At 36.3% G+C, this 24,922-nt stretch overlaps 1 protein-coding gene across 9 annotated transcripts in view; it reads left to right on the forward strand.

Moving 5' to 3' along the window:
- LOC136831518 (membrane-associated guanylate kinase, WW and PDZ domain-containing protein 1-like) overlaps nt 1–24,922 on the forward strand; it is a 266,401-nt gene that overhangs the window by 96,982 nt on the left and 144,497 nt on the right. For 6 of the 9 annotated variants that reach the window (XM_067092128.1, XM_067092224.1, XM_067092191.1 and 3 more), the window contains exon 1: nt 23,453–23,513. The exons of 2 other annotated variants lie outside the window; for them this stretch is intronic. The gene's annotated coding sequence lies outside the window, so the exon portion shown is untranslated. Of the gene's footprint in view, nt 1–23,442; nt 23,514–24,922 lie in introns of those variants that run through there. One more of the 9 variants, XM_067092250.1, reaches the window with a different exon arrangement.

A 24,922-nucleotide genomic window follows, 5' to 3' on the forward strand; every position in this document is an offset into this window, starting at 1 on the left:
TAGTGTGTTTTATCTCTCGCCAAATGGATCTGCTCTGGTAGCGGTGTTATTCTGCACAAAGTTAATTCAGACAGACGTATTACCACAGTTTAATAGAAATGTTAAATTGAGATACCTAGAATCAAATTGCCAGTGTATAATTGATAGTGTGGAATCGGTGGTAAACAAAATATTAATAACATCACAAATGCGCAGTACTTGGTCATGTAGAGTGTAGTTGAAAACATACTGTACAGGATATGGTCATGTAAAGTTTAGTTGCAAAAATAGAGTACAAGGCCACGGACAGTTTATAAGCAAATATACAGAAAAGTTAGGGTGTGGTTTTGTAAAAACTAGGCGGAAAAATGCAGTGTACGATCTTGTTAGAATTATGTGTGAATGTACAGCGTATGGTCAAGTAAAGTTTAATATCAGATATACAGCATATGACCAAGTAGTTAGGCTAAGAGAAAGCAGATATTTGCTGTGACTCCTTTTGCTAACAACAATAAATTAGAAGGATTAGTTTCATATCTCTTGAATGCGAAACGTAATAATCTGAGTCTATTATTTTGAAGGCTAGAGAGAGAGAGAGAGAGACTTAATCCACTTCGAGGAAAGGGCATTTTCAACCTGAGACAGCTCTTAACAAGAAACCTTTCTTTCGTTCACTCAGGCTCCCTTCCTCCATCGAACTAACTCCTTTTTCTTCTCGTACTTCAGTGCATCTTTTTCTTAATCCAACTTCTTTTCTTCTTCTCTGTGTCAGTTACGGAGCCCTTTCCGTAAAGAATGGGTCACTGAAAGTATCTGACGTAAAGAAGTTTTGCATGCTTTGTATAAGTCGGATAGGTTGCAGAAATTAAGTTTTTCTTTTTAAGATCTTCTTTTAGGTCTTAAATGACATTTAAGAATTCATCGGCCTCTGTCATCATAATTTATCACAGTACAAAGCAAGAAAAAGAACTAGATTACTTTCCTTATATTATGACTGATAGAATGGGCCCATCTATACCTTATTGGGTCATTTATCCCTCACACCGTTGAACTGTGGAACAGCCTCCCTGAGGATGTTGTGCAGTTGGAACCTCAAGAATACAAATGAAGATATAATGCTTTACTACAGTCCTTGTATTTTGTAATTTACTGGCTTTTTTATCTACTTATGTATCAATTTGCTCATTCTTTTTCTAGTAACTGGTCTCCTCTTTCTGTATTTCCCATTACCTTGTGTTACTTTTTTCAAATGAACATCATAATCTTTGGAAGCTCGAATTTCAAGTCAGTGGCCCCTGTGGCCTTGTTCCATATGAATAGGGTTCATCTCCTGAATAACAACAATAAAAATAATAATAATAATAATAATAATAATAATAATAATAGTAATAACTGAGAAACAAATCCACAGTTATATATGGGTACATACGGAACGGATTCATGAAAGCTCTCGGTAGAGATTTATTTTTAAATATATTTGCCCATACATAACTGTGGGTTTGTTTCTCCATTTCAAGACGCCCGCTGCTATGAGTATTTTTTAGATAATAATAATAATAATAATAATAATAATAATAATAATAATAATAATAATAATAATAATAATAATGCTTATGTGTATTGGGAGTTGAAATAAAAAAAAGAGAAAAGGATGCCTATTATACCTGTTTCACGAAGACTTTCTTGATCTAAGTAAATAAAGTACAGGCCTAGTTCCCCGGCTCAGTTGAAACGGTGAGGATAGTTTACAGCACAAGCCAATTCATTCAGACCTTGGGTATGCACTGATCAAACTGTAAAAATAAATGAAAACATTTTTCTTGCTATTGGAAAATGCTGACATCAGTTTGATGTATCATTTTAAATTATTTGTTTCGTATTTTGTTCATAGATACGTAACTGTTGGTTAAAATTAAATATTGCTCACATTTTGCGTTCTCTGACGTTTCATATTTCCCTGGTATTTCAAAAACTGTTTATAACCTCAGGAAATAAGTAGGTTTGATGCCTTCATTTTGAAGAGCACCATTTTTCTAAAATAAGTATTCGGAACCAGAAATTATATATATATGTATATGTATATGTATATATATATGTGTGTGTGTGTGTGTGTGTGTGTGAGGCAGTGCTATTCATGAACGGAAGGTAAACGATATGGTGTTCTTTTTTATTGAAAGCTTGAACTCATACATTTTCCATTTTGTAAGTTTTCTTTCATCATGTGAGGTTTATCATTTATATTTTTTTTCAGCGTTTAAAAATGCTCTTAGAGAGAGAGAGAGAGAGAGAGAGAGAGAGAGAGAGAGAGAGAGAGAGAGAGAGAGAGAGAGAGAGAATTTGACCCCGCTCGTGGATGTAAAACGGAGCAAGGGTGGGAAAAGCCTCGTCATATTTGCATGGAGGCGACTCCTCGCTACACTCCCGTAATTAAAAGTCAACATTACCGTGTCATAAGGAGTTTCTTGAATAACAGACGTAAATGCGAAAGAAGCCATGTACATAGACTTAACTCCGCTGACACGCGGTCTCGAGGGTGCGCAACTCGGAGATGCAGCGTTGCGCTTGTATCCCCATAACGTATGTCCCTTTGACTTTGAGGGATGTAGGCTGAAATGAGATTGAAGTTGGTATATATCTCTTCTTTTAATGTTCTTTTTGGATTTGCGGTTTACGTTCCTTGATAGTGACACACTCACACACGCACACACTTCACTCAAAGTAATTGGGGATGTACAGTTGCTATCACAGAAAGTACTTGCTTTTATGGAACTATGGTAAAAAATACCACGGTCTTTATTATTATTATTATTATTATTATTATTATTATTATTATTATTATTATTATTATGTGTAATTCCAAAATTGTCGAAGATAATTCCTGGAAATCGCAACACAACAGGATGGGTCAGTGGCAAAACCATCACTGTCTATCCCTAGATCCGTGGCCTTTGTTTAAATGCAGTGGCTGATATATCGTTTGTTTTACGTGTCAATCCTCAGTATGTATTTCTTTTCCGTTTCTAAAAGGTAACTGACAGTGTGTTGTTCAGTTGTTGCAGAAACAGTTTTCCAGATCCTGATTAAAAACAAATGATTGGCGCGCAGTCATGAAACCCGCTGCCCGGCATTTTAGTGAAGTTCAGTGCTGTTCAACATCTTTGCAAAGAAATATGGTTGTGTAATGGTGTAGATTCCTATTTTTGGATATTATAGAATGATTGTGTAAAATACAGATGTTATCGGAGGGATGGGCTCTACCTGCTATGTAATAAGTGCGAAATGTGAATAACATAAGCGATCAGCCTCTTGTTATAATTATATGAAGTTAGATTATCTAACTTTAATTAAAGTTGAAATCGTGGCGCTAGAAGACTTGACAGTATTGCTTTTGTATCCCCTGCAAATGCATGGCGTTGACAGATCCCGTTTTCTTCCAGCGGGAAAAAATTGGTTCAAAAGAAAACTGGTCATTTATCATTTTATCTCTCTCTCTCTCTCTCTCTCTCTCTCTCTCTCTCTCTCTCTCTCTCTCTACACACGATCAGCCCGTTATGATGTCCTAGTCAATTTCTCATTTATTTCCTTTTCCATAATTTTTTTATAATTCTATTCAAAATATGGGTAGCTTTAACAACCAGTTGTGCGTATGCACGGTGTGTGTGTGTGTGCATGTACGTACGTGTGTGTGTATTTGCGCTTATGACGGCATCCCAGCTTAACCGTCACCGTAGCAAACGGTTTTCGCCCTAACGCTATCCACACCTGCTGGCGGGACATTTAAACCCCTGGCTGGCGTCCAAAGGTGGGGGTTGTTTTGGGTGGGGTGTTGTGGAACCTCCGGGCCCCCTCCTGCCGGTTAGGGAAGGGGGAGGGATGGGTCTTGTTGTGTTGCGGCTGTTGTCGCGATAAAGGTGTGTGTGTGTGTGTGTGTTTGTTTGTGCTTGTGGAAAGGAAAGGAAGGATCCGAAAAACCGAAAGGAACATCGTCATCGCATTTGTCGTCATCTGTTTATAGTGGCTGGAGTGGTTGCAGTTTGCTACTGCAGAGCCAGTGGTGTCAGGCCAGAGACCTTGATAACAGTTGTGGTGGCGGCATTCAGTTGGAAGAGCTTGTGGTAGTGGTACGAAACGTTTTAATCTTGTGGAATTGCTTGGCGGCACCGCTCTTCTGATGAAGGGAATGGAGGAATAGTGTGCTAATGTATCGGAGGATTTATTAAAATACGTAAACAGTACACCAGAACGCGCATTTATTAGCCAAATTTGTCCAAAAGGTAAGTTTACGCCACCTCGTGGTTTACATGATTTGTGCAGGAAATGGGAGCACTTGTTTTTCATTTATTACGCCATAACTAGCTTGTGCTGCATGCATATTTGGGTTGGGTGATTATAAATTTTGCAGTAAAGTTCTGTTAAAAGATAAAATCAAATTTCGATGGTACCTACCCGGTCCGTTATTCACTTTTTAAATTTTACCCTTTTAACAGGAACTTCCACCACGTGCACGCATATTCCAGTTCGTAGTAAAAAATAACACGCGAACGTCTGCAGTTCAAAAATGCCATTCTCGTTTTGGTGCGGTAACCAGAAAAAAAAAAAAAAGAGTTTATCGAATTTGTAAGGACGAGGAGAGAATCGCCGAGTATTATTTCATTAGAGACTATGGCAGTGATACTGTCTCCGTGTTATAGGGACTTAAGTTTATATTTAAAACAGTTTCTTTTACCAGAACAGCTCTCGTACTTTACCCGATGTTTACGTGAAACACACCTTCGAAGTAAGCTGTTTCTATGTATATCTTTTTGGTACATTAATAACCTTAAAGCTCTTGCATATCCAAGACATAACATCTTGAAAAGCAGCCTTGATAGAGTAACCAGCTAATTATAGTTGTTTCTGCCAGTAGATGAAATTTTGTATCTCGCTTGGATAAAGTGTCATATATGATTGAATGTTTTAATTATATTAGTTTTAGTGATGTACTATTTGTTAAAAAAAATCTGGTGCCTCTGCAGTGAATAAATAAAAGAAAAAAAATTCCCATTGCCGTTCTGAATAAAATTTTCTGTGATGTGACTAAAGTCATAAATTTTTTATTGCTTTATTTCTTCTTTACAAGAATTGGAAACGGTACTGGATATATGATCTCTCTCTCTCTCTCTCTCTCTCTCTCTCTCTCTCTCTCTCTCTCTCTCTCTCTCTCTCTCCGAGTCTTGGAGATTTCTAGGCCGCCTTATGTTTACGAAGTGTCATAAACATTTCTCCGTGTTATTCTCCTCCGCTGATCTTGTGATTGGTTTGACATTCACCTGTTGTCATTGGTCAGCCTGTCTCATACGGGCGTTGAATAATCTAAGTGGTTTGATACGACAGACCCTTGCCCTTAATTGGAGGTACAGCATGCGGACGGATTTCAAGTGCGTCTTGTCCAGCTGTTCGAAAGGTGTATTTATAGAAACATGAATAGGACCAGAATTTTGAGGCGTATGACAAAGTTTTGATATTTAGTCCATAGCTCCCATCCTAACCTAACCTATAAGCCATCCTTCAGCTTATCTTTACCCTCCCCCCCACTACAGTTAGTACCCCCACCCCAACTGAAATGAGTAACCCCAAAATTGCAGTGACCCTTTAGCCCCGCTGGGAAATGATTGATTCAGGCGGCAGGCAAGTAATAGGGAGTTTTTGTGAAAGATGATTTTATTTATTTTACTACTACTGCTGCTACTGCTGCTAGTGGTGAATGCAATTAATTTGTCATACGGGGTGACATAAGGTTCAATTTTTGTTCATGTCTTAGTGCCTCTGTTTTGGCAACTGTTCCGCACATGCATGATGATTGATTTACTGCACATACACACATCAGCATGTGACGGCGAGGAAACATCAATACAGATGATGTTGCATGACCCACCTGGCTTTTGTGCAGCGCACAGTTATGTTATATATATATATATATATATATATATATATAATGTATTATATATATATTATATATATAAATATATATATATATATATATATATATATATATATATATATATATATATATATAATTTGAAATTTTTTTTCGACATCGCATTTTCATTTAGGTTTTTGTCTTTCATATTTTTAAACGAAAACGTGTCTGTTTTCATACATACAGTGACGTATTTACAGTATATGGGGGTCAGTGGTGAAATAAGTAAATGTGTGTGTGTGTGTAATTACGCCATTTCCTGAGACGGCATGGCTACATCCATACGTAATAAGTGCCCTGACTGGGCAGTTGCCCGTTTATTTACCTTCGTATATAGAAAGATTATAGATACTCGAAAGGATTTAGGCTTTAGTTGGCCATTAAGGCAGACTCATTGCATAGACAGGTTGACTTGCAGCCTCACACATGGCAGGTACTTGATCATAGGTACAGTTCGTATCACGTAGTCTTTTCTGTATTGAAATTCAAATATAACTTTACCTGAAGACTCAGATACCTTTCTAGATTGATATAGATGTGTATTCTGCTGATTCATTAACACAGGAGGTACTTTGGTTTTATTATTATTATTATTATTATTATTATTATTATTATTATTATTATTATTATTATTCTGGTGTTCCAGCAGGAGATATCCCTCTTTCTTCAAGTTCCTAGTAAACGGAGTCACGAGCTGACTACAAATTGCGTACTTTCGCCTTCCCCGTCTTCCCCTGTCCATTGCAATTGTCAGTGAATTAATTGCTTGTTATGAAAAAAAGACAGAAAGGGCCAGGTCTTCTCTTTTATATGCATCACTGTATATTCACTTTTTTTTATAGTTGATGCGAATAGGTATTGCACAGTAGTTGTAGAACTTTTGGTTTTGCATTTGTTTCAATTTTTTTAGCGATATTTTTATTTCATATTTCTAAGAAAAAAAATTTAAATGCAACTAAATAAGGACATTTGATTGTTATTCGAAATTGTATCGTTTGTATTACTCTCTTCCCAAAAGCTTTTACTTTTTTGTCGTTCCTAGAATTATTGTTTTACGTTTAAGTATGGACGATACTACACATTTTTTATATATCATTTGCGCCATCAGACACGGATTTTGAAAATATCTTGCCTAAAGATTACTTGGTTCCTAATTAGTATATTTGTCTGTGTGAAAGTGCAATTGATATCCAAATATTTCCTTTTTTTTTAATTTTTACTTTGAAAATGAATAAGCCATTGTCATAAACAGATCTCGTATAAATTAAAATTTGATACTAAATCATTTTGGTGTTTCATACACATGGCTTTTCCCTGAAATGATATCACCAATATTTAAATAATGTTACTTCTTTAAAACGAACACCGTATTCTCTTGAATTTCAAGTTAGTGTCCCCTGTGGGCTTGTCCCATCATCTGAATAATAATAATAATAATAATAATAATAATAATAATAATGGTGGTGATACATGTAGAAGAGCCTACCGTGACAAAAAGGCCAAATTCAACGCATGGAGACAAAGTCGTTCAAATGAAAATGACACCGTTTTTGTTGAGTCTCCCCTTTGCTGCTAATAGAACTTATCACACAGCAGAGAGAAATTACAATAGTTCCTTAAAGAGGAAACTTGAAGGAATTACTCGGCCTCATCTGTGGTGTACCAAATTGACATCATCTGTCTTTTGGGTCAGGCTCGTCTTCCATTCCACCACCACTAACAGATGATGGTAGATTGGTTACTGGCCCTAGGTAAAAGACTGATCTGCTTCATCGAGCTTTTGAAGCTAAGCAATAAGCTGAGGATGCCCCTCTCCGATACTTGTCGTCCTGAACCTATTCTTACAAAATTTGTATTTCGCTCCAGGGATGTTAAAAAAATTCTGGATGATCTTGATAGCGGGGGTGGAGAAGATCCTGATGGTTTCTTCCTTTTGTTTTTAAAAAAAGTTTCTGGCGTGTTGTCTCACGAGATTATTAGGTTCTTTAGATTTTTATGCCGACGTAGTATCTTTGCGGATGAGCTCTAAGTTAGTAATGCAGTGCATGTTCCTAAGAGTGGCATATCTGCAGGCCAATCTCAATTCTCCATGTGCTTTCCATGTTGCTAGAAAACGTATTTTTAAGTCACTATATAAGTATGTGGAATCAAAAGGATTGTTAGCTGGTAATCAGTATGTATACAGGAAGCAGTTAGGTACCAGCGATGCTCTTTTAGACTTGACATACCATATGCAAGGGAACCTTGACAAGGGTTTTTAGTGCAGAGTAATTCAATAGATTTTAGTGCTGCTTTCGATTTAGTAAATCACGAGGCACTTATTTATAAACCTCAGAATCTCGGAGTGGGAGGATATATTTTAGGATTACTTCAAGATTTTCTTGTTTGTAACTTTTTTATAAGTTGTATTTCAACAGATGTTTCACATTCACAATTGATCCCTGATCCCCTTTATATGCCGAGGGCAACCAGATTCGCTGAACAGCAGCACCAGTATGCAGTAAATGTGCCTCGCTGTCGAACTTCTCAGTTCTAGAGGACCTTTATTCCTCTCACCGTTGGACTGGAACAGCTTCCCAGAGGATGTCGTGTAGTTGGTACTTCAGAAGTTCAAGCGAAAATTCAATGCATTACTACCCTAACGCTATTCTTCTTGAATTTTAATACATTTTTATCTATTTATTAATTTATTAATTTTTTTTTAATAAGTGGTATCTCTTCTTTCTCTATTTCCCTTTACTTCCTCTTACTTCTTTCTAATGAACACTATATTCTTCTTTGGAAGCTTGACTTTCAAGTCACTGGCCCCTGTGGGCTTGTTCCATATGAATAGTTTTCATTTGCTGAATAATAATAATAATTACAGAATAATTTGATGAGAAACTGATGTTTGTTTAGTCTCCCAGACTTCCGTGACGGTGGCTAATGGTTTTCTTTGTAGAGAGAGAAAGAAAACGTAAGAAATGTGAAAGGTTGACCGAGACTCGACCAGTTTTCTCTTGCCTTCCACACCAAGTTCATTTAAACAATGTTCGTCGCTGAAAGAAATCTCCATTTATCTCTAATATAAGTGATAAACTAAACAAAATTCTAGAACAAAAAAAAAAGGGCTGAATAGTTTGAGCTATTTTTTCCCCCGAAAAAATAGAAACTTTTTCAGTTATCGTTCGAAAAGTTGCGGTGGTGATTCCTGCGCTCAGAACGGTGACACCAAACTTTTCATTACCTTTGCAATTTAACAGAATGCATTGAAGCACAATTCAATGAAGCAGTGCAGTGGTGCAGTTATCTTGTTTTAGAATTGCGGGATTAATTCAGTAAAAGAGTGCTGTAGCTAAATGAAATTTGGTCGAAATACAATTTTGAAAGGCGATGCAGGTTGATGTTCATTTTTTTTTTTTTTTTTTTTTTTTTTTTTTTTTTTTTTTCAATTATAACTCTTAATTCTGACTTTTTCTTTGTAATCCCTCATAAATGTTTTTTGTTTTTCCTGTTTTTCTCAAGAAGAATTAGCGGTGTTTTGTATGTTATTATCCCATATATGTATTTTAATCCGGTAGTGAGCAGCAGGGTTTCATAATCGGAAGTCAAAACTCTCTTGGTAATGAATAAATTCATTTTCGTATCGTATCCGTATGTAGAATTATTGGCGTTGTCTCATATGTGAGTTTTTTTTTTTTTTCGCAGCTAATTTATTCCCGTTTTCTTTTCAGGTAAGGAAAAATGCAGTAGTTACTGGCGATGGGATCTGGGAATACTAATGTAAGTATGCTGAGGTAGAATTATATTCCGTCACAGTGTATTAACTGAGAGAGAGAGAGAGCGTTAGTTCAGCCATTCCTTTGACTGGCCTGCATTTCTCTCGTAAACTTCATATATTTTATTCTGCGGAGGTTTATGGCTTTTCCATTCCTTCCTATACATAGTATGATGTTGCAAGATGAATAGACTATCTGGAATTACCCTTAACTTTATTCAGCCCTTTCGCAAACAATGTGTATATACACGATAAGGTTTTGTACACTTGTATATATGTGAGTTGCTTTTATAGAATTTTTCCTTTTTTAAATTCCTTTTTAACTTTATTTCTCCCGAACTCAGATATCTTTATCATATAATAAAGATGGTTTGTTCGAGTAGATCTAGGCATTGCAGTGTAAAGGAAGAAGTCATGAATACATCAATATTCTTAAAAAAAAAATAGATGCCCCGGAAGCTGTCATTTCGGCATGTCCTAAGGCTTGATTTTTTTGGTATATTTTGAAGGACTCTTTTCTATAGTCAGTTTAACACGAGGGGGGAAACAGATGGAGAAAATATCATCGATATATTTTTCTCTCTTTATGTCCTGTATTTTATTATTGTGTGTGAAATATATATATATATATATATATATATATATATATATATATATATATATATATATATATATATATATATATATATATGCGTAATTGAATCACGAAAATAGGAACTTGAATATATAAATAAAGGCACTGCCATGAAGAAAAGTGAAACGACGGAGTGGTGCTAGGCCTTTCGACGTACTGTCCTTTACTTGACAGACTGATAGCAGTATAAAAATAAGTTTACAAAGAAAACTCATATAAATGACAGATAGGGATTATAAAGGAAAATATGTTTCTGGAATCCAACACAGTAGAATAATTAGACCTACCAAAGCAGGGGTAAATATATAAGAGGTTTTACAAAAGTTTAGGCCCAACAGCTTGGAAGCAGTGACACGTCAATTAAAAGATTATACAGGGAAAGATACTGACCCCCTAAAAATGACCGTGGAAAGAATAAGCTGATTACAATGTTACAAAAGTAAAACTCTATAATTCTCCTTATGGTAAACAATAACAGTTTTTGCAAAGTGAATATTTTCAGAAAAAATATTTTAAACATACAGATACACAGAAGGTATATATAACAACTAATTAGTAATTAACTCAGTGATTTTATCTTTAAGGTTATTCTTTAACATTTTACTAATGCAGGGGTCCGAATAATGCTTGCCAGGGAAGTAAGCTGTATAATAGCAGATTCTAAAAGATTTCGTGAAGAGAAATCGTTCGATCTGGCAATCACTGAACTTTCATTCCAATTTATCCTGTGAGAGTTGTCACTTGAATGAATATTTCATTGGATGTTTGCCCAGTTTTGACAAAATACTTATGCTGTTTAATTCCTACTTCTAAATCCTCACTAGATTGGCCAATATAAAAAGAAGGGCAGTCTAAGCCGGCATTTTATATATTATATGTTGTTGCTTTCCTTGGGGGTATTTTTATTAGTTATTATAGGAAAAAACCAGGTTGACATTAGAAGATTTTAACAGTGATTATATGGTTTCAAAACCACTAAAATAAGGCAAGCTAAGAATGTTCTTAGGGTTTTCGTTCTCCATGTTACTTTCACCATAAAACTTTTTGTGGGCTTCATTATAGCAGATATCTAGTATATGTGAAGGATAACATAAATCTGTTCCTATTTTTCTTCTGTATTCGATTTCTTGATCCAAATACTGGGGACTGACAATGCGCAATCCTTGTAAAAACATAGAAGAGCAAATTGATATTTTGATATTAAGGTGGTGGCCTGAATAAAAGTGGACATAAGTTGAGTTGTTGGTTGGTTTCTTATAAATACTGAATTTGCATTAAAATGGTTCTCTATGTATTAAAACATCTAAGAAAGGAAGGCAATTACCTTTTCTAATTCTAAAGTAAACTTAATGGATGTTTTCAATCTTCGGAACCATTTGGTCCTAGAAAGATGACTTTATTTCAAAGTGCCGTTCTTGAACGACAGAACGCACGATTTTTTTTAAAGAAAGAAATATACCCAATTTTTAGCAAATATTTTCCACAAACCACCCCTTCACAATATTCTATAACAACTACAAATTCAAGAATTTTTTTAACCATAAAGAAAAACTGCCACCTTCTTATGAATCGGGAATCGTATACAAATATGTATGCCCTCAGTGCCATCTAGTGTACGTTGGCGCATCTATTAGAACACTGTATTTCAGATTCCTTGATCATAAGGGGGTGAGTTGTAGAACTGGGAGACCGTTGGCAAAGCCTTTATACTTAGCCATGAGGTACCACTACCATGAGGTCTGCAACATTAATGTAAATGTTGAAGATTTTAATATCATATTTAGAGGTATAGTGGAAAGTGTTAGATCAGCAGAATCTCTGTATATAAGAAAATTAAAACCAGATCTAAATGTGGACTCGTCCAGCTTCCCTTTGAAGTTTTAATATTAATATTTTTATAAATTTTTCGATTTTTATTATATATATATAAATTTTTTTTTACATGCTACTACTTTGGCCCAGCTTTCAGGTTTAACTTTAGAGAATCGTAGTTATAATTTTGAACGATGCGGTAGGGCAAGTGTTGTCAGTGCACAATTTTAATTAAAAGTCAAATAAGTAGTCATCCGTTTTAAGCCTTTGTTGTATTTCAAGGTGAAAGAATGTATTATGCCAGTCAGTCAGTACAGTTTATGTTGAAGGTTAACCTGGCTGTTATCTGCTATGCACTCCTGACTATCGATTTGACCTGGCCTCAGTTGAGGCCATCCGGAGGAATATTTAGTAAATCAGAGCCTGGAATTTCATTTTCCATAATTACCTCCTGGGAGAAGATCGTGCGGTCCTTAGGGCAAGGTAGGCAGGAAGAATGAATGGTCCTGTTACAAATTCACCTTTATGAAGGAAGTTTATGCCAAGGTGTCCCTGTGTCCTACAGTGAAGGCTTACTGTATTTTTTTTTTTTTTTTTGAGTATTTGTCGAGAAGAAAGGATATTTAAGTTCATCTCATCAGAATTCTACACTTTATTATAATTAACTAAGCAACAAGTACAGCAGTTAATTAGAATAAATGTTTAGTAAAATCTTTAATACAGCTCTGGCGAGAATAAAATATTGTACTAAAAATATTACGTGTAAAACGTTTACGAATTTTTTTTAGTGATTTTATGTGTACGTGTATTTGTATATACATACGTTCATAGAAACAGCACCTCAGTTTAGTAGACGCGCTGTAGATCTGCCTTCTGATAGATAAGAAAGGCTGTTAAGTAAGAAAAAATACATAGTAAAGCCTACAGTTGAATATTCTCAATATATCTTACAGCTAACAGCAGTTCCACATTGTTCCTAGTCTACACTAACCTGTACTTTACACTTAACATTCCGTTTAAGATATTTTTAAATACATTTTATCTAAGGTGGTAGCACAGCAACAATTGATAATGTTGGCGCTGTTAAGTACAGAAATCCATAAAGTTAAAGTGTTAGTGTAATTATTCCACAATTTGGCGAAACAGCTGTCCTGACCGAAAAACCTCTGACAGAAATTGTCGCATGAGAATCGGAAAAAACTCTTTCACGAATATTCCTGCAAGAAAGTCATTGATGCCACTAAAGCAATTGCTTTTAACGAATATATATATATATATATATATATATATATATATATATATATATATATATATATATATATAGATAGATAGATAGATAGATATGCACACACACACATTGTTTCCCAATATGTAATTTTCAGGTCAACAAACACTACTTTTTGCCATTGTCAGTTACTGAATGTTAAAGAACTAATGACTAAAATGGCTTCCTGTGCCATTATTTCTCTTGGTCGTTGCACCACCGACCTTTCACACAGAAAATACAGAAAATAATCCTTCCACTTGCTGTTGGGATGAGAATTATTGCATATATATATATATATATATATATATATATATATATATATACTGTATATATATATATCAGCAGTAAATAAGGTATGTGTAGGTGCAACGTCAAAATCTCGCTTGTCATTGTGATTATATATATATATATATATATATATATATATATATATATATATATATATATATATATATATATATATATATATATATATATATATGTGTATGTGTATATATATATATATATGTATATGTATATATATATATATATATATATATATATATATATATATATATATATATATATATATATATATATAATTTTATATATATATGTATTATAATACATATATTATATAAATTGCTTGCATTTTTAGACTATGTTAAGGCTAAAAATATTTCCATGTCGATATTGTGTTTTAAAAATTTCAAATTCTTTTTCACAATTAATGATATATTTCTGACAGCTACATTTTTTTTATGAACTTGCAGATTATAGTTAACTTCGTACTTTTATTATTTTACCATTTTCTTTTTTTTAAGCTTTACAAGGTCGTCCTTCCCTGTCCGGATTTTACTTATATTTTCATTTGTTTATTTGTTAATTTGTTTTTTCATTTTTGATAAGTGATCTCTTCTTTCTGTATATTTCTCAAGAGCGAATTTCAAGTCAGTGGCCCCTGTGGGCTTGTTCCCTAGGAACAGGGGTCTTCATCTGAATAATAATAATAATAATTTTGAGTGTATCCCGTCGCCCATTGCCACATGCAGCAAACCTCGGGACCTGTCCATTTTGATTTTCGGTGTCTTTTTTTTTTTTTTTTTTTTTTTTTTTTTTTTTTTTTTTTTTTTTTAGCGGTTGCGAGATTTCTCTTGACGTTTGAAAGGCAGATTGAATCTCCCTCTTCATCGCCACTTTAACCTTTTTGTTTGTATTGCACTATTTTGCCATGGGGGTTGAGAGAGAGAGAGAGAGTCGGGGGGAGGGGTAGGGAGAAAGAGAGAGACTGATGGCATTGCAGTCTGTGTCGAATTTTTATTTATTTATTTACTTGTTTACTTATACGAGTATATATATATATATATATATGTGTGTCTGTGTGTGTGCGCGTGCGTGCGTAACAGAGAGAAAATCAATATAAAGTCTACAGTGTCTAATAACCATAGCCTGGCATCAGTCTTAATGGTTTGTTTGCCGTCAGTGCGATAAATGTGAAGTCAGCGTCTGTAGGGATCCATTATTGCAGGTCAGAAGGTCTTCAGTGTAGGGGCCTTTGTCCGCTTCCGAAAAACACACCAGGGACCCCGCGAAGTCGCAGATACAGAGGTGCTTATGTGACTAATGTGTGACTAATCAGACGATAAATAAAGAATCAGTTTTCCATTGAAGTTTGGTGAAACAGACTTTAGAAATGAAAACACGGGAAAAGGATATTGGAACTCGGTAAAGGTTATAAGACAAGCACAGACCCCATATAAAAGGGAGTTTTGAAGCAGACGAGCAGTAGAAAATAGATACGGAGGGAGAGAGAGAGACTGAGTGGTGATAGCGTGAAATATCGTGAAGTGTCGTGATAGTGTCGTATCACACAACGAACAGAATCAGAGTCCAAATTTGGGACACCTTCCTCAGACAGACTCGGTTTCAATACCCATCAAGAAATTATAATGGAACTGTTATCTAAAAGGGGGTAAATAAAACTAAGAAACCCAGAGACAAGCATTCTGAATTAAACCCCCTAAAAGAATACTATTACCTTTAATAACATAAAGAACTGTTACAACGAAAGAGTAAGAATTGTGTAAAAACGTTCCTACAAAAAGTAGATTCAGAGTTGAAACAAAGACGCCTCCCCGGTCACGTCCACCTTAAGCTAGATTGGAAGAAGACAATATATATATATATATATATATATATATATATATATATATATATATATATATATATATATATATATATATATATATATAATATTGATTCATATAAATACTGATTCTTTGAGGTTAGTTAGTGATAAGTATTACTATATCCTGTCTCCAACAGCATGCTGGTTTGAGTGTTGACAACGTGCCAGTGGGTAGAGAGAGAGAGAGAGAGAATAAAATGCTCCTGAAACCAGCAGCCGTTAAGGGTGATGGCCTGCAGCAAGTGATGGGACCGGTGGAATTTTGTATTGACGGAAGGTCCAATTTTAATGTTTACATGGCTGTTTAGTTGGTTTCATCGAATACTTTCAACGAATTCGTCTCTTATGAACCTGTCCCCGTAGCGGGATAGTGCCGTCAGTGCACCGCGTGCGGTACAATGTAGGCATTACTTAAGGGTCTTTGCTGCGTCCCTTCGTCCCCTAGCTGCAAATTATTTTACTATACCTCCGTTCATATTCTCTTTCTTCCATCTTACTGTCCACCCTCGCCTAACAATTGATTCATAGTGCAACTGCGAGGTTTTCCTCCTGTTACACATTTCAAACTTTTACTGTCAATTTCCGTTTCAGCACTGAATGGCCTTAGTTGCCCCAGTGCTTGGCAAGTATGCCTAAAATCTATAAATCAATCAATCAGTCAATCTTATGAACCCCTGAAGCACAAAAAAATAAAATGGAATTTGAATCACGTTTTTGTGCAATAAGCTAGTGGAAACATTCGTACATTTAGTATTTTTATGAAAAAAATATGTATTAAAAACTGTAAATATTTGTTGATTTGGTGATTATTTCACTTGACTCATTTTATAATGTCGAACTACTCAGTTCCAGAGATTCTTTATTCCGTACACCGTCGAACTGTAGAACTGTCACCTCAAGATGTGCAAATGGAACCTCAAAAGTTCAAGCGAAGATGCAATGCATTACTGCCCTAGCGCAATTCTCCTTGCATTTCAATAATTTACTTACATTTTTAGGAATTTATTTATTAATTTGATAATGTATTTTTCCTTTTCTAATAATTGATCTCTTCTTTGTATTTCCCATCACCTGTTACTTCTTTCAAATGAACACCATATTCTTTGGAGGCTCGAATTTCAGGTCAATGGCCCACTTTCGGCTTGTTCCATATGAATAGGGTTCATTTTCTAAATAATAATAATGACATAAGAATATATATTTTGTCGGTAAGGTGAAGCAGATGTGATCATGAAAACAAAGTACTGGAAACCATGCTCATTTCAACTTAGACCCCGAAGAAGCAAATAGTGTGCAGTGCCACTTTTTATAAAATTTTAGTAAACATCTTTTAGGGGGGTGGGTATGACAGGCCATGAACCAAGCGCCCGGTATACACCAGGTGTACCTCCGTTTATAATCTCTCTCTTCCATCCTCTCCAAACAGTTGTTTCATAATGCAACTGCAAGGTTCTCTTTCTGTTGCACATTTCAAACCTTTTTCAGTTTCTCTTTCGGCGCTGAATGACCTCATAGGTCCCACCTAGCGCTTTGCCCCTTCCTTTATTTGATATTCCATTCCACACCAGGCGTATCTCGTTTGATGCTGCGTGAAAAGTCACACTGACACCTACCGCGCACACCCAGCAAAACCAGGAAACGTCTACACAAACGTGGCTATCCTAATCTTGTAATTCGGTGGCCTTACCATTTCGACTCTGAAGAAATTCGTCTGGATGGCAGAAGTGTGTGCTCCAACGATTATGTTAGTTTCGCTAAATGATTGACTGACTCGTGTCCTTTTATTTAAAATGGTCAGACAGGGAGATTCGATAATAATTAATTGAAAAAGAAAAAAATGAATACCAGTGGTGGATTGCGGCAGATTAAATATGTCCAAAGAGTCTGATGTAATCAAGGTTTTATTCAGTATAAATGGTATTTGCTGATACTGAATAGTAATATTTCCGGGTTAGTGCCTGTACGTCCTATCATTGTAATGGTACAGACTATTGCCTCTAATGAGTATCCAAGTACCAAGATGTTCATTAACGCATTCCAGGCAACTGTTAATTAGTCTGCCCGAAATAATTAGGTAATTACTCCCCTTCGTTCTGACAGGATACCATTACACAACTTTCAATTTATCGGCGTCTGAGGGACCCGAGTACATATACCATGAGTCATTTTGGGAGGCGTCGCATTTGTTAAATGCCTGCATGTGATGGAACACCCTGTGCGCGTATGCGTATTTGATTAGTATTCTGTAGTTTACATACTGTAAGTGTGGAACTGTGGCATATCGTTTCATCCTCTTGGGATCGATCTCAGCTGTGTGCGAAACGGGATTGGAACCACTTGAGTCAAGATATATATACCAGTTCATATATATATATATATATATATATATATATATATATATATATATATATATATATATATTAAATATCTGATTCACACAGGCAGGCCAAGGTAGTAGGTCAGCCGCTACCACCTTGGCCTGTCACCCTGGGAGACCGAGGTTCGTTCTTTGTGTGAGTCAGAAATTTGTTTCTGTGAAACGCATGCTCATGTGTTCAGTAGTTCCATATATATATATATATATATATATATATATATATATATATATATATATATATATATATATATATATATATATATATATGTATATAGTCTCAGTAATTGGGTGGCTACTTGGAAATCTTAGCTTAATGATAAATAATATTGCCAAGACCAGGAAGAACATTCTTTATTGTACAAGCTTTGAGGTATAAAACCTCATCATCAGGCTGAAAAAACTGACAAGGATGAGAATCAATAGAATATATATATATATATATATATATATATATATATATATATATATATATATATATATATATATATACATATATATATATATATATATATATATATATACACATATGTATGTATATATATATATATATATATATATATATATATATATATATATATATAATGTATATGTATATGTATATAATAGTGTGCTTTTCTTTTTCTCGGCCAATTTTTGATCAAAAACTTTGAAATTTTGTACGTGACATCCTTAACCATCCCCGTATGATGTCATGTATTTTCATTAATTTCCTATTGACGGCTGCAACAATCAACAGGGGATATGTAACTTGAAGTACGTTCCAAACAAAGAGCAGTAATAGAATACATTTTGGCGGAAAAAGAAACCAAGACAAATATTCTCAGATGTTTGCAGAATGTCTACAAAGACCTGGCAGTGGTAAGAGCACTTTGAATCATTGGGGAAGTGTCTATCATCAGAAGAAGAAGGGCAAAGAATATTGTCTGATCTCCTGTGCCCTGGCAGGCCACACACAGCTGTGACGCCTGCAGTGGTGGAACGTGTGGATTACCCTACGTTGTGGACAATTGCGTCGCCACTACCGACAGAGATGTCAGGTTGAGCTGCGAGTTATTTGATTGTGATTTACCGATCACCTCGAATAACAGTTTTCGCACATGCCTCCATTGCACGCTTCAAAGGTGTGTGCGGCCGGCCAGGGAGCAAGAGATCAGACAGATTTTCTTGTCCTTCTGAGGATAGACACTTCGCCCAAGCTCTCTGTAGACATTCTGCAAGCTCCCGTGAACATTTGTGAAGGTCCCTTTTCCCGCCAAAAGGAATTCTATCACTGCTCTTTGTTTGGAACGTGCCTCAATCGCAGACGCCCTTTTGATAGCTGATAATACTGCAGCTGTCAATGGGAAATTAAGTAAAATACATGACATAACGCGGCAATGGTTAAGGATGTCGCAAAAAAAATTTCAAATATTTTGAACGAAAATTGGCCGGGAAATAAAATTAAGTTGCATTACTTATTTTGAAGGCCTTTCGTATTTTAGAGATATTTTCATAACTGGAAGAATTTTTTGCCAAAATTATTCTTTCGGTGAATTTCTCTACGTTTTTGGAAAGGTACGACCATTGTCTTTTGTATATCTACTTTTGAGCTCAGAAAATAACATTCTTTAAGGAAACTTTGTAGACAGGACCTGGAGCCTTATATATTTTTCTGATTGAGAATTTTTAACGAAACTTTCGTCTTTTAAAGATAATTAAGAAGCCTTTTGGTTAGACCTATGGAACTTTGGAGAGGGAATTGCAGCCTACAGTGTTAGCACTTATATACCTTTACATTATGCCGTATATATATATATATATATATATATATATATATATATATATATATATATATATATATATATATATATATATATATATATATATATATATTATGTGTATGTATGTATATATATGACCTTCACATTTCCAAGAAATTAATGACATGGAATTGAAAATACGCCAGAGTAACAGGTTTGGTACTGAACCTTCTCATTTCATTTCTGACTATCGACACCTGAGGTGAGAAGGGAAGAAAGGGTTCGGAATTAAGAACAGTCCTCATTATTACGAAAAAAAGGTGAGTGTCTCCTCCCTCCCCTGACGACTCCGTTGTCGCACCCCCCAACACCTTTTGTTGTCGTCCATGGACTTGAAGTAAGGAAGGCTTCCTCCTGTCTTTCTCCTGTCCCATCCTATACCAGAGTCTTTCTAAGAGGCCACTTGTCTCCATAGATTCCCTCCCATTATCCTCCCAACCCAACCCTTTGTTCTCTCTCTCTCTCTCTCTCTCTCTCTCTCTCTCTCTCTCTCTCTCTCTCTCCACGATTTTGTTATTATTACATATAACCTCAGTTAATTTCATTGAAATTTTTATCACCTGACACTAATATAGATTGAAAATTTGGGCCACAGCAACATAACACATGTGTTTCGTTTATAACCTTTTAACATTTTCGTAGTAATTGAACTGTAAGTTAATCCTACTTTACATCTCAGATAATGATGTAATTATAATTAGCATTGAGACGATTTGGTGTCTTCGATTCTCGAGAAATTCAGTATTGGATTTAGTCTCGCTTTGTTATGTACAATTTTCAAGATTTTTCTCGTAAACAGATGAATGCACATTGATTGTAGAATCTACAGGTCACGTTTTACCAGTTACAAATATTTGTAATTGCCACAATCTCTCAACTTCTCGATTTCTTCACACTTTATTGGATGCGTTTTGTCGCTACAAAGCCTCAGATCCAAGTGAAGAATTAAATGCAGGAAGTCTGAACACCCTTAAAAGGATTCGAACCCGCACCCGATATGTCAGAAAGAGGGTAACGTTAAACATTTGGCCACGAAGAAACGGCATGGCATTTGTGACTTTTTTCCAGTAATTCTTGATCATGTCAATCATGCCACACGACTTTCGTATGACCAGGGCATGGCATTTACCGGATACTTTCTATCATTTTTATACGTTGTATTCCATTCTACAAAGAAACAAGAGAATTGAAAGAAAGTTAGGATGATTTCGATTGAACGCCAAGCGTACTTTATGTGCTGTTGATATGCAAAATCTTTTTGATATTCACTACCTCGCTTAATATTTTTTCTTGCTCTACGAAAAGTTTCTGTTTTGTCTTTCGAATATTTATTCACTTCTTGTATTAATGCAGAAAGTTAGACTGTTATTTGATATTTTTTTCTTGTTAAATTAATTAACACGGAAACTTGTTGTTCAGGGATTTGATCCATCCATGAGGATTAATAAGGATTATTTTATGGTAATAAGCCACAGTTATCTTTTTAAATCGACCTTGGTTTGAGCTACCATTACAATTCTCTTTGTATTTTAATAATTTACTTAAATTTTTATCCTTCTGCTTATTAATTTGTCAATTTATTTTTTCTTTCCTAATAACTGATCTCTTCTTCATTTATTCCCAGTTGCCTTTTGTCGCTGCTTTGAAATGAACGCCATAATCTTTGGAAGCTTGAATTTTAAGTCAGTGGCCCCTGTGGGCTTGTTCCATATGAATAGGGTTCATCTTCTGAATGATGTAAGTGTAAATATATAATTTTAATACATATTTAAAATTACATCATCGTGGAATGATAATAATAATGTGATAATAATAATAGGATGAACGCCCTACCTGTTTTATGAAACCTTTAAGAAAATATATAGATATTTTACTATGGCTAATGTATGTAGAGACGATGTTGTCTCCTTTATTATTTTATGCCTACTGTTCCAATTTTTTGTAAGTTTAACGTACAGTGTTTACGATCAGTCGTCTGGTTTACAATGTATTTCATGTCGAATGTATCTTGTATTTTAACCCCACTGGAGCCAATTATTATTATTAAAAAATAGTCATATAATTTATAGCAGAGTCTTAATTTGGAGAAACAAATCCGCAGTTATATATGTGTACAAATATTTCTTAATTTATTTGTAAACATCGCAACCGTAGATTTGTTTCTCCATTATTATTATTATTATTATTATTATTATTATTATTATTATTATTATTATTATTATTTTCGGTTTTGTCCCTGTTCACAAGAAGTGTAGCATATGATTGGTCAGTAACAAAGCCAATTCTTTTCTTTTCTTTCATTCCTGGATCCCTCCACCAGGGACCAGCCAGTTCATCTCTTTCTTCAGTCCCGTCCCACCAAAGGACGCTAATTAGCGTCAGCTTAACCGCGGCAGTGCCTTCTGGGCGTTGAGTTTGGAATTCAAACGTTGAAAATTGACTGGATTGACGAACGATCTGGAAATCGTTTGAATTTCGCCAAGCATATCCTCCCCTGCCTGCTTTTGCTGTTATTAAAGATTTTTTTTTTTTTTTCATGTGTAAGGGTCAGAATAGCTTGGCCCACTCCGTACTCACTCAGTCAACCGTCTCCCCACTGGACACTACCACCGATACCACGTCGCCCTCACCCACTTCCTCCCCAACCCCCATCGCTGTCACCCGTTTCTCCCTCACTGTGAGTGGATGAGGTCGGTCAGCTATCATCTGAAAATGCTCCATAACAGGGTTATTGTTAGAAGAAAAGAGGACCTTACCTGTCCTTTGTGGCGTATGAGGTTCAGTTGATAGTGTACTGGGGTGTTAAGTGGCGTCTTTTCTTTCCTTTTTTTTTCCCCGAGTTGTTTTGGGAATCTGTGGATTAAGGTGAGCGTTTGGTATGCGCGGAGGCAGGCAGGTAGAGGGAGGAAGAAGAAAAAGAAGAGGAAGAAGAAGATGGTTGGGCCCTGGTACCCTTGGTAGTGGGAGGGAGGGGGTTGATGGAGGAGGTTTGGTGTAGGAGAGCGAGAGGGGCTGTACGCACAAGAACGCCAAGCCGACGACGCTCCTCCTTCTTCCTCCTCCTCCTCCTCCACCCGGTGCCCAGCATCCGACAGTCCGACCGACCGACTGACTGACTGCCTATGCCCCACGAGCTACTTATCTAGCAGTAGTTCCTATGATGACGACAGCAGCCTCTTGATGAAACGTCGTCGTAGGGTTGAGGAAATACGCAGTTTGCTGCAAAACCTTTGCAGAAGGAGCAGAGGAATGGTCCTGTTGTAGGCGTTACCCACGGGGGAAAGGGAGGAGGAAGTTCGTGCGTCCGCCAGTGTTGGGGAGGGAGGCCAGGCCCGTTTGCCGCCCCGCGGGCCCGCATACCTCCGCGCCTGGGCACAACTACTACGCTACTTCTCTCTCTCTCTCTCTCTCTCTCTTTTTCTCTCTCCCTCTCCCTCTTCCTCCCTCTCTCCCTCCCCTTCCCCCTCCGTCTTCTATGCCCTGAGACTGATGATGCCTGTAACGTAGTTTCCTTGTCTTTCACCCATGAAATTCATGATTTTTTCGAAAGGGCGTTCACATTGGGCCCGAAACAATAAACAGAGAATTACCTTCTGCGTGTATGTATGAGGCCGATGCAGGTGTGTTTATTTGTGTATGAGAGCGAGTCGTTTGATGAGAACTTGTTGGTTGTGTGGCCCGGGGCGGTGTTGAGTGTGAGTGAGGTAGGCGGCAGGCAGTGTACACCAAGCCTCCACACTGGATCATTGTGCTCTGGTGCATGTAAACCTTTCTCCCTTTACCTGTGTTCACATAAATGAAGTGCGGGCGTCCTTCTTCCGTGTGCGATTGTGTGTGCTTGTTGGCCAGGCGTTGGCGTGTGGAAATAGTGCAGTGCTGTGTTGCGGCCCCGTTCGAGGTCGAGAATTCGTTTTTGGAGGGAAGTTATCCTCGAAGAAGTGACGCAGGGTGCCCCCACACTCGTGTGTTGGTGCAAAGTGAGGACCCACAAACACCTGCTTGTTGAACCTACACGCAGGATAATCTGGAAACAAACACTTCTGTGGTCGTCTGGTTTAGTTGAACGTTTTGTTTAGAAGTGCAAGGATTTCGCGTTAATTTGAGCGCCGAACAGCAGACGACTATAATTTTTCGATAAACGGGACATCTTTTGTTCGTATCGAAGTCCTTAGCCCGCCTTCTTTATTCAGTCATTTTACATATACATCTGTGCCTGTCCTTATTTTCCAGCCAATTTTGTATTGCTAGTTGCTTGTGGCCTTATTTTCTTTAGCTCTTAATAGTTGTGGTTGCGATGCCGAGGGTGAATGCACGCCAAGAGCGACTCTTCGCAGACGAATCAGAAAAATTCAAAAAAGAAAATGTTCTGCTATAAAATGTCATTGACCATTTAATGACGTTTAGGGCGATGCTGAGTTTGGACTCAAACTTGGGATATCAGAAGAGGATGAGAGGCAGATTACCCTGCGAAGGATGGATGGATGACCTTCATGGAAAGAATGCGAAGAAATGAATGGGGCCCGTAGGTGTTTGTGTTTCAGCGTGTGGCCGAAAGGGATGGATGATGATGATGGCCTTGGTTCTTGTGGGAGCCAACTGGTATTGTTTCCCATGAGTGTTTTATCCCCTAAGTCGTTCGTTCTCTAGGCGCAAACCGCAGCTCTTCGCAGTTTGTTGCCATTGCTAGGTTCTCTTGCGCTGTTCAGGCCCAAGTGAGCTCAACTTTTTTTAGGCAAAAAGTACTGGCAACAAACTATAACAGTGACTTAAATTAAAACAACAGAAAGACTTCACTTAAAACACATAAAAGTACTTTACTTAAAACAGTAAGACTTGACTTGAAACGCAAAATAGTAAGACTTGACCTTAAACACAAAACAGTAAGACTCGACTTAAAACACAAAACATTAAGGCATGACTTAAAACAAAAGAGTAAGACTTTGACTTGAAACAGAACAGTAAGACTTCACTTAAAACACAAAACAATAAGACCTGACTTAAAACAAAATGTTAAGACTTGACTTAAACCACAAACAGTTAGACTTGACCTAAAACAAAACAGTAAGACTTGACTTAAAACAAAACAGTAAGACCACTTAAAACACAAAGCAGTAAGACTTTACATAAAACAAAACAGGAAGACTTGACTTAAAACAAAAGGTAAGACTTAA

Source organism: Macrobrachium rosenbergii, chromosome 4, assembly GCF_040412425.1.
Source record: "Macrobrachium rosenbergii isolate ZJJX-2024 chromosome 4, ASM4041242v1, whole genome shotgun sequence".
In the NCBI taxonomy this organism is placed as follows: domain Eukaryota; kingdom Metazoa; phylum Arthropoda; class Malacostraca; order Decapoda; family Palaemonidae; genus Macrobrachium; species Macrobrachium rosenbergii.